Here is an 11,577-nt window from a genome sequence, read left to right as displayed (position 1 = left end):
GCCGTACGGCGCACGCGCGCGCGCCTGCAGCCGCGTCACGTGCTGAGGGCGGGGCTGTGCAGGCCGCAAGGGAGAGACAGAGAGAGAGAGAGAGAGAGAGAGAGAGCGGGCGCGCGCGCGCGGGAACGCGGGGGCGAGGCGAGGGGAGGGCAGAGGCGAGGAGTCACGTGACAGGGGTGGGCGCCGCTGCCGCCGCCGCCGCCGCTGCCGCTTTGTGAGCACATTGGCAGGTAACGAGCGCGCGACCGCGGGCGGGGAGGGGCGGATTCGGCGGGGGAAAGACAGACAGACAGACAGACAGACCGGGGGGGGGAGGGGGGGTTGAAATATTAGTCCGTATGGGGGGGGGGAGAAAGGAAGGAAGAGGCGCGCGCAGCCTCTCAGCCTCCCCTCAGGGGCCAGTGGGGGGGGAGGGGGGAGACCGAAGGAGACGACGGACCCCCCCCAAGCTCCGCTTAAAGGAGGAGGGGGGTGGCCTAGAAGGTCCCCTCTCCCCCTTTGAAGTCGGTGGGGCCCTCACTCCCCCCTGAAGTGAAAACGTGAGAGGGAAAATGCCCCCCCACCGCCTGTGAATACCGTCCATGGGGAGTGGGGGGGGGGGCTGAGGGAGAAAGGTGCCCCCACTCCTCTTGTGAGGGGAAGGCGGGCGGTGGGGGGGGGCTGCTGCTGGAGTTTCCCTCCCGTGTCGGCGACGAAACGCCCCTCGTGGTTTTTTTTGAGGGGAAAGTGGGTGTGTGGCGAGGGGAAAGTTGGCGCGTGGGCCCTGGGGGCCCCTCTCTCCCCCCCCCCGTAACACACACGCTCCCAAGGGAGGCAGGGGTTGGGACAAATAAAGCTGAAAAACTCCTGGAAAGTTGCTGAGTTGTTTCTCACTCTCTCTTGCTCTACTCTCCCCCCCCCATCTTTTCACCACTATTTGCTCCGTTTTGAGGTGGAAGTGGTGGTGGAGACCCCACCCTCCAGGAAGCTCTCATGCCCTTCTCTCCTCCAGCCCCAGAAACCTTTTCTTTTCTCTCCAGGGGGCAAGAGAAGTTCGCAGACTGCCCCACCCCACTGCACCGTCATGTTGGCGATGGAGAAGGACGAGGGAGCGTGGCAGCAAGAACTCTCTCTGGGGAGAGGAAAGGAAAAGTGCAGGGGAAATGTTTCCCCCAGCCCCCTTCCCCGGGATAAAGGCGAAAGGATGGGTACCAGGCCCTGGGACAGCTTCTGCCTTTCAGTATCCCTGCTATGCCAGGGAGCAAAGCCAGCCAGCCAGCCTCCTCTCTTCACCCCCACAAACCCTAGTTTTATTTTGGGAGGTTGGTGATCCCTTTCCCGGGGTTTGGTGCCTTTCTGCACTTGGACTAGCGTTGGCTGCTTTCCCAGTAGGATCAGTTGCCAACCTGTCTCCCACCCTTGCTTCCTAGAACAGGGTCTCCTGATACTTGAGTTTCTTTCTCTCTCTCCCTCTCTCTCTCTCTCTCTCTCTCTCTCTCTCTCTCTCCCCCCCCCAATCTGCTTGCAGTGTGTTTGGTCTCAACTCTTCTGCCTGATCTGATTGTATCACCCTGTAGGTGCATGTGAGGGTCTTCGCTATGACCCTCTGAAAGGAGGGTTTTTTTTCCCATCGCTGCTTCCTCAAATGATCTAACAGGGTATGTTAGGGTCAGCTTCAATTATTCCCCCCTTTTAAGAAATCACTGATACCTGAAGCGTCTCTATAAGCAATGGCACCACCCAAAGAGCTCGAGGAGGTTACTTGAGGACAAGACCTGTGACTAGTCATCCCTCTGCTTGTTGCCCTTATGCCTTCCCTGTGTTGTCTCTCTCCTCTGTTTGGGCTTGTGAGGAAATGGAAGCTGGGACAGGGTTGTGTTATTGGAATTGCATACTTAAAAAAAACCCAAATAATTCTGTCTTATGTTGCTGCTGTTTGTGAAAGAAATTGCAGCAACAATAGTGACCCATTTTCTTCAAAAAGTGTTGAGCGTTCCAAAAGAGTCACTTGCTATTTCAGGTCTGACTGCAGTGACCTCTGGGATTCAGGGGATCATGGGAAGTTTGAGGAGTATTGCTAAGTATTGAACTAAGCATGAAACTGTCTTGGTTCGGTACATCTTCCTACTTAGGTTGCAGTTAAACATGTATAAGGCCAGCCTCAAGTCTGTGTTTACAATTCTCTTACACCTAAAGGGGGTAATGATCCTGCAGAATTGAAACTAGTACCTCTTTGCTGTGAATTTCCTGGTCGTTAACTTGGCCTCCTGTAAGTGACTACTAGACTAGTTCAGTCCTGCCCTCTTGGTGCCAAAGAGCCACCTGTCTTCCTCTTCTCTGTTGTCTTTATTTGAATCAGTGATGAAAGGAGTTATAATAATGTAGCACAATTGAGGGAATATTCTTTTGAGTGATTTAGGCAGGAAAAATTGAGGGCCTATTCTGTGTTTGGAACAGTTGCTTTTTTCACCCAGGAAGGGAAGTAGGAGCTGGATTTAAATACGGTGAAAAGAGGGAAAAAAGAGCAGACTTAGAACAGCAATGCTTCTTTCCTAAAATAGCATCATAAAAGGTGTTACTTGCTTTAGTATCCTTAGCAGCTGTTTATAGTAGTTCCTCGCATCTTTCCCTGGAGTCTCTGTTTGCACATTTACCTAACTAGCTTTGTTTGTAAAAGCCATACATTGTTTGTCTGCTGCCTTTAGCTTTGTGAGAAACAATATACCTCCAAAGCTAAAATCAGCTTGCAGTACTGGAGTGGTCTTTTTTTACTCCAAATGTGCTACTTGAAGGTCTTGTGTTAATTATTGTAAACACATGTTAACGTACAGTCTGGGGGAAGTGAAGGTGTTTTAGGTTTAGGTTTTTGTTTGTTCTCCCAAATATTTGTGAATTTTAACTTAAGCTGTGAATGGGTTGGTTTTTGGTTTTTTTTTGTATCTGGCAGGTTTTGCAGTATATGTAGAAAATGCTTTTTTAAACATGCTATTTCCCACAAGTTGGGTGAAAGCCTGGAATTCAGGTTAATCTCTTTTTGCCCTTTCCGCTTGAGAGATAAGTAGATATGTTCCAAGTTGTTGTTATATCTTTAAATGTATTTGAGTTAGAATTTAAGAGTGGTCTAGGCAGAGTTCAAAAACCTTAGATTTCCAAATGTGTTTTGTCTTGTATTATCTTTCTTTAAACATCTTGGAAATAGGCAGGCTGAGTTTCAGATTGTTTTTGCAGCAAACTTGTTCAGTGGCTGTTTAAAGGTTCTTTGTGTTGCTTTTGCTGGCAACCATCCATATAGGTTTAGCTGCATTGCTAGGCAGCCTCCTACATATCTTTATTCAGAGCTGCTGTATGCAGTGTTTGTCAATCCTTGTTTCACAGGATTGTGAAAATCTTCATTTTAAAGACTTACTTTCAGTGTCTTGTCTTCTGGATCTCAGGCACCTCTCTCTGCAGGTCTGCCAAAGTCTGAGCTTGTGCATTGTCTGTATACTATATTAAATGCGAGGTTATAAATGGGGCGGCCAGTGTCTGGTGATAGAGTTGTGCTAATACAAGAAAGTGAAAATGCCTAAATCTTGCAACTAGGAAACTGTGAAGAATTGGGTGGAGTAAGAATTGATATCTACGGGCGCACTTCTTCCAAGCTCAATTTCACTCCTAATCCCTTAGGTGGCAAAAGAATAGAAGAAAGGGTCATTGTTGTTGAGTGGGCAGTGGATTGGGTTTGGTGGGAACATGTGACCTCTATTCCCCCATTGCCCTCTAAGCTTTAGTATGAAAGGCAAGTGCACCACTAGGCGGGAAGAGGGTGTTGTGATACGGTGCTATTTTATTTTCAAGGATGATGGAGGGTCCTTTTGGACAGGCCTCTGCAACATGACTTTTCTTTTTAATATAATCAATACTTACTGATGTTTTCAGTGATGTTTTTATGAATACCTTTGTTAAATTTATATTCTAATGCTGAGTTTGCGGTATTCCAAGCTGCGTAAGAGACCTAGATTTTCATTGTAGGAAGAACAAGATGTGTAAAACTTTCGACAGCAGGAAAAGAACTGGAGCACAGAAAACTTTAGAAAACTTGTTGCCTTTTCTAATGTTGGCAAACTACCTTTGGCCTGAATCACTGCTTCCTCAAGAGGCTCTTCTGTGTGCTCCAGAAATATGTTCCCTCTAGCTACCTTTTTATTCCTTACTAGTATGAAAATACCGATAAGCTCCAGTTACTTTTTTCTAAGCTGTGAAGTAGCAGTGAGGCTTTGTGTGTGTGTGAGAATCACAAATGTTCTAAATTCTTATACTGTACACTGAAATGGAAAAGCTGCAAGCTATACAATTATGAAGTATCAAGGCATGATTAGAGGTGACCTAGATGTACTCTATTTTTCATAGTCATTTCCAGCATCACTTGTCCTCAGTGATTGGCTACATAATACTGTGATGTCATCCTGCCTCTGATTAGCTGATGGCCAATAGCAACTGGTGGGCCACAAGTGGGGTGTGGGCTATATAAGTAAACCTAATTCTTTTAATTCTTCATTGGTATGATGAACTCTCCTGCAACTTCTGTTGACATTTTAAAATGCTGTGTTGATGTCACTTGTAACCAAACGTCTGAAAGGCTTGAGTCTTTACATTTTAACAGTTGGGACCGCTGTGTGGCAGCTGATGCGAATTCCAGTGACAGTTTGTCACAAGGAGCTTGTACAGAGTGTTCTTTTGAGTGACTGTGCAACAGAAGCAAACTGTAATAATCACTCAAAACAACCCTGTATGAGCACCTTGTGGCAAACTGTCAATTGGTCTGTTGCCAGGGTTAGTTAGTTAATAGTTTGGGCCAGGGTAATTTGGAGTTTGTGTAGTCAAAATTTGCCAACTGCATTTCTGTTGAAGAAATAGTAGTTTGAGTGGACATGAAACCTGTTTGCAACTGAAGTCACAAAGTTGTCTTTGTGCAAAAGGAGCAGCTGTTGTGTCCTAGGACCCTCAGAGATGAGCTTTTGGAAGTGAGGTTGTCTGAATTTTGGCTTCATGTTAACAAAATTACCCAGTTACTACTGAGTATATTGACTTTGCTGCTGCCATTTGGTAGTACATATCTTTAGGAGACGAGTTTCCCACAATGATTGCTATGAATACATAATACAGTAGCGGGCTATGCATCCACATGGATCTGCTTGTTGGCAAAATGCGAGCTTGGCCATCCCAGTGATACTTCCCCTAATGGACCTCATTTTGAATTAAAATATTAAATATATTCCTGGTTTGTAATATCGAACATTGCTTGTGTAACATATGTTTTTAGAATAAATTCTTATAGCTTATATAAATCAGTATCCTCATTGCTTCATTAGATTTATCCTACACATTGTTTGCCCATGTAAATATTGCATTGTGCGTAGTCTGTGGTTTGATCTTATATCTGTTCATTGGTGCCATTCTTTGTCATGAGCCGGTGCCCCAAGACCCGGGGCACTTCCGTCTCCTTTGTTTAGCTGAGTAGCGGAACTTTGGCAGACACATGGATTCCAATAAGACACAGAATGCAGGAAATGCCGTTAGTAGAGTTTACTTAGGGCATAAATCATACAGTTCGTTGCTAGATCCCTAGCAAGGCAAAACTTAGTTCATTTAGAGCAAATCCAGTTTCCAGCAGTTAAAAATCACACCACACAAATATAAATGCAAAAATGAAAGTAAAAACAGAATAGCAGTAGGAAAGAAAGAGAATAACGAAGCAGCCTTGGCAGTCAGTTGATATAGTCAACAGCCTTGAAAAATAGAGATAGCACGGTAGGAAAACAACATCTGTGCTCTTTCTGCCTTCCAGAAGACCTGAAAACCCTTTAAACCTTAGAATATACCAGAATGCTTCTGGTGGCTCCTGTACTTCATTCGCTGACATTATTGTAGGAGGAGGATTTCCTATCGTGTGCTGTTGAGATTTTCCATTTGTGTCACTGCAAGAAATGCTTTGAGGAATACTGGACAGTGGAACCCTTCTTACAACTTAATTCAGTCTTCTAACAGATTAGCTGGAGGAGATGCTAACCTGCTTAAGTGGAACAGCTTGCATTAAGATCAATGGAGTATTGAAGGAGCTTTGATCTTTCCCTATTTTTTTTTTTAAAAATTCTAAATATTTCTTTTGAGAGGGTGGAGATTTTTTCTTTATTCTACTTTATAAAAAAAGTTTAAGATGAGTTTTAATCTTGTATTATGCTCTGTATACTGTTTTATCAATGTTTGTAGGATACAACTACTAAATGAATCTGGTTACTTGGATAGAACAAAAACATTTTCCTGATTTATGTGTCTGGGCCATTGAAATAACTTGACTTAATGAGGAAAAAGACTCATAGTTCTTTAGATAATTGGTGGTAAGATTAGCTTCATACAAGAGTGGCTGTTCTCTTTGGCAGCTGTTAAACAGAAAATCCTTATTAATGCAGTTCTGCAACAGCATTTATCGCTGAAAATGTTTAAACTGTTCAGCACTACAAGGTTACTTAAGGAGAAGAGGGAGTTTGCCATAGGGCCCCGACTGATATTCTTTTGTGACTTACCGATTATGGAATATATACATTTTGTTGGATTAAACGGTGCTGCTGTGGTTATTAGTTTAACTCTTTACAGTGTTAGAAACTCAAATATATAAGCTAATTGCCAGATGACACCTTAATTTAGGTTATGGTCACTGCAACAGAATGTCTAGGAGCTTTTTTTTTGTAATTGGGTTTATTATTATTATTATTATTATTATTATTATTCATTTCATTTCTATATTCCTTTATATATAGGTTTGCCGCCTAACATCTCCATCTGGCTGGCTGGCTGGTGTGGCTACAATGCTGCAACAGTCAGCTGGTCTGTGGGGCAGCACAGCACCAGAAGACAGTCCCCACCCCAAACATTTAAGTTTAAATCTAGCACAATACTTTACATAACAGATATATGTGATCAGTTTAAAATGTGCCTGCCAACTAAGCTAAACTAGATCAGATGTTAATGTTTAATTTATTTTAATACTGTATCAAGTTGGAACAGAGGCTAGATGATGGCTGAGTTTGAGTATAGTAAAAGAGACTTAAAGGAATAGAGTGGTATGATTTTTTTTCATGTTTTGGTAGACTTCAGGTTATATTTTAGTAAGTAAGATCTAATTTATATATTTTAACTGCTGCTATATATGTACTGTCCCTGTTATACTGAACTGCCAATTTAAATGTATCCCTATTGTGTTTCATGACTTCCCTGATTTTGTATGTGAGCTGGAACTGGTCTGTGACCGAAATAATAAATTCATTCAATGTTTTGGTTGGAACAGTTTTCCATGTTGCTTGACCCATGTATGTAATCTGAAGTTGTTGTTTTTTAAATTTATTCTGCTATGTTTAAACACACAACAGATAATGGCTAGGAATCTTGCCTTTTTTCTGTCCTGTCTGTAAGTCTGTGATACCTTCTTGTGCATAAGATATTGTTATGTTGATTGGTGCACATTATAAAGTGGTTCACTGTTCCAGGGGCTTCAGCAGGAGCTATAGTGTACTGTATTTAACCAGAAATGGCCATTTTGTCTAGTTTAGAAAAAGACTGCATCTTTGGGTAGTAATAACTGGCAGTCGTGTTACTATCTTTCTTTTGTTACCTACGGGAAGGGTTAGAAAGCTTTGTAAGAAATTAAAGCTGTTTTAACTGCTGAAATTTCTGTTAAGAACCCACTTTGAATTCCTGAAATGTTATCAACCACTGCCTGTTTCTTTTCCAACTTATGTCTAGAGTTGCAGCAGCTAGAAGATTATGTAGTTAGGTCATACTTCATCTTTTCATCCAGGTGAAAGAGAACTTAGTGTGGGATGGGGGCAAGGAGAAGTTTGTAAACCCTCACACATCTGCTTTGCGCCTTGAAAATCATGTGAATAACAAGGACTTATCAAGGTTGCTGTTGCATTCTTTATGTGCAGTGAGCCATGGTGCCCCAACCTTTTCTTGTCAGTGCAAGTGATTTTCAAACATAGCCAATGTATGTGGGACGTTTCTTCCTGCCCATGTTAAAACTAGTTTTGTATCTGCATGCACAGACTTAGAACCTTTGTAATTTGTAATATAATTCAGCACCAAGTTAAATGTACCAGTATATTTATTTCAATTAATATGGCTTGAATATGAATACTGAATTGTGCATAGCATCTTGGGAAATCAGCTTATGGGTTGTATCCAACTAAGTTCAACTTAAAATCAAAACACTGAAATTAGTGGAAGATACTAACTTGAGTTCATTATTTTCAGTGAGTCTGTTTCATGTACAGTACAGCTTGCTTAGATACAACTGCAAGACACTAAATCTATTTTGTAGTGTATTTCCTGATGCTGTTTCTTTAAGTCCTCTTTACAGTTACCTATGCACAACTGAAGGACTGAGTCTCACTTTGCATTGGGCTATATATACTAAAGTACAAAATACAAAGCTGGAGGATGCACACATGTACAGTTAGATGAATGAGTCTTCAAAAACCTCTAGTTGTGACTGGGAAAAGGATCTAAACCTCCAAATTCAAGTCTGAGAGTTATCTGCATGCCTTCCACACTTGATAGGTCATGTGTGTGTTTTGCATTGGGATTGTGTACCTGCGAACAAAAATGTAAAATGAGAGCCAGCTTTTTTGTGGTACGTGCCACATCTTAAAGTTTTAGGGGCAGCCTGCTTTTGGAAATGTAATGAAATGGTTATGAGAGTTTGGTACCATCCTCAAGACTCATTGAATGGGGATTATCATAGGGAAGTTGGCCTTAGTTTCATTTAACTGCTTTGATATAATGCCTGAAACCCTTGGTCAATATCTATTCATGTAGAAAAACTACATATTATTTACAGTATGACATCTAACGTTCCAGAAACTTCTGGAAAGTCCTTTTTCTTCAGGGTTCCCAGGGCACTTTAGTATGACTTGGGGAAAAAATGGTAGTACTCTGGGAGAAACAAAGACCTGTGATGTTCTGGATATTTTCCCTTCCAATCAGCTGTCAGTGAAGGAGGAAAATTCTGCTGTCTCTGCATAGGAGTCAGGAAGTGATCTAATCACACTCAGAGCAGATATGCTCAAGAATTTGTCTCTCAGCTTAGGGAACACAGCTCTCCTCTCCCTTTGAGCCTGGGTGTCCAATTTCAATTTTCTTGTCATTTCTATAGTAGCGAAGTAGCTGTAGAATAGAACTGGAATCTTAGACTTTGAAGGGACCCATAGGGTGTCTGGTCCTTTTGCCTAAGGAAGGAAGTCTTAAGTTTACAATATCCCTGGCACATGTTGTAAAGATATGCAAGTCAGCAATCTCCAGGGGCGCCTCTTCATACTGAACCCCTCTTACAGTTAAAAAGCTTGTCCTTTCTAACAAATTCCCTGAAGTGTACTTTACCAGTTTTTAATTTATTGTTGCCAGCTTCATTCTCTCATGTACAGTGGTACCTTGGGTTACATGCGCTTCAGGTTACAGACTCCGCTAACCCAGAAATATTACCTCGGGTTAAGAACTTTGCTTCAGGATGAGAACAGAAATCGTGCAGCGGCGGCGCAACGGCAGCAGGAGGCCCCATTAGCTAAAGTGGTTCTTCAGGTTAAGAACAGTTTCAGGTTAAGAATAGACCTCCAGAACAAATTAAGTTCTTAATCCGAGGTACCACTGTATATAGGAAACAATTATATTGTGCTAGTGCTGTTATTTGGCCTGGTCAGTGTGTGCTGGTACTCACCTTTAAAGCCTAAACAGTTTGGGTCCAGTTTACTTGAAGAAGGGGGAAAGGTGTGTTGTGGCTGAAATGCCTTTTAGTACCCCATATACCTTTTGGGGCCAAGGTGAACTGATTGCCTTTACAGGTGAACTGCCCACAATGAAATCAGTTGTGACGGATGCTCTGAAGTCCCAAAGTTGGGATGTCTAATTCATACAGGGCTTGCAAAGAGCCCTGTATGGTGCAGTGTTTCCCAACTGGGGGCCATATGCCCCCCAGGATATTCCAAGGGGGCCACAGGTGAAAATTACATAAATGGGGGGCCACAGAGGGAAGTGAGAAGAAAAGAAAAGAAAAATCATATATATAAAAAATCCTGATTGGCTGGGTATCTGCTTGGCAAATCACAAGCAGGTAAGGGGGTGGCCCACCAGGGGGCGGCCTAGCACTTCATTTTATATTGAATTTGTATAGTCATGGTTTGTTTACAGTAGGAGAGGGCTATCTCTGAGGCTCCCATTTTGACCACTGCTTGTAGTTGCCACCAGTGCTGGGCCAGGTGGCAGCCTGGGCCTGACTCTGCAAGGCGTGGGGTGCAATCCACCCCAGCACCTAACCAAGCAGTGTCATCTGGTGCTGCTGACTTGTATCTAGTAAATAACTAAGTGTCGTGAGTTCAGTGGGCCTCACTCTCAGGTAAAGGTGGGGGACTATAGTGTTTTATCTAGGCAGCCAGGGCTCCTCCAGAGGACAATATCTTTTTGCACCAGGTCAGAGAGGACTACTTGCTTTTAATTCCCCCCTCCCCATATATACAGAACTCCCTTTTGCAGACGCTCCAAGTGTCCCTATTTTCCAGGGACAGTCCTGGATTTAGAGAAGTTGTCCCAGTTTCTGATTTGATCCCGGAATGTCCCACTTTTCCTTAGGACGTTCCTATTTTCAGCAGAGAAATGTTGGCGGGTATGGAGTTATCTGTCCCCAAGCCCTCTGAAGTCAGCACTGTATAGGAAAGTTATTTTAATGTTTATTATTTTATTATGTTTTTATATAAGTTGGAAGCCTTCCAGAGTGGCTGGGGCAACCCAGTCAGATGGGCGGGATATAAATAGTAAAATTATTATTATGGCATATGACGTCCTTATTTTCATCAGAGTAATGTTGGAGGGTATGCTTTTGGACTTATTTGTAGTTTTCACCCTCTGTCAAATAATTGGGGTCAAATAAGTGTTGTTTACATTGAAGATGGATCTGCTTTGGGAGGTTCTGGATTCTCCTTCCTTGGAGGTTTCTAAGCAGAGGTTGGATGGCCATTGGTCATGGATTCTTTAGCTGAGTTTCCTACATTGCACTAGAAAGTTGCACTAGAAAGATGACTCTTGGGGTCCCTTCCAGCTATGTTTTTCTGCTTCAACAATATTTTGTTATTTTTCTATCATTTTATGTAATTGTATGTTGTATAAATTACAGTGGTGCCCCGCAAGATGAACGCCTCGCAAGACGGAAAACCCGCTAGACGAAAGGGTTTTCCGTTTTGGAGGCGCTTCGCAAAACGAATTTCCCTATGGGCTTGCTTCGCAAGACGAAAATGTCTTGCGAGTTCCTGCGGGTTTTTTCCCCTTCCCCCCCTTTTCCTAAGCCGCTAAGCCGCTTATCAGCTGATCCGCTAAAAGCCGCTAAACACGCTAATAGTGCTAATCCACTAAGCTGTCAATGGGCTTGCTTCGCAAGACAAAAAAACGGCTAGACGAAGAGACCCGCGGAACGGATTAATTTCGTCTTGAGAGGCACCACTGTATAGAAATTATGAATAAAATATGTTCTGTTAACAAACAGAGCATTTAAATTGCTACCTTTCTACCGGTAGGACG

At 42.9% G+C, this 11,577-nt stretch overlaps 1 protein-coding gene across 2 annotated transcripts in view; it reads left to right on the top strand.

Moving 5' to 3' along the window:
- The first annotated feature begins 124 nt into the window (after window positions 1–124).
- Window positions 125–11,577, top strand: part of UBAP2 (ubiquitin associated protein 2) — a 76,640-nt gene continuing 65,187 nt past the window's right edge. For both annotated transcript variants that reach the window (XM_081881384.1, XM_081881383.1), the window contains exon 1: window positions 125–230. The gene's annotated coding sequence lies outside the window, so the exon portion shown is untranslated. The remainder of the gene's footprint in view (window positions 231–11,577) is intronic.

Source organism: Podarcis erhardii, assembly GCF_964252035.2.
Source record: "Podarcis erhardii genome assembly, chromosome: 11".
Taxonomy (NCBI): domain Eukaryota; kingdom Metazoa; phylum Chordata; class Lepidosauria; order Squamata; family Lacertidae; genus Podarcis; species Podarcis erhardii.
The sequence above is the reverse complement of the archived record's forward strand: the minus strand, read 5'-3'. Positions and strand labels throughout refer to the sequence as shown.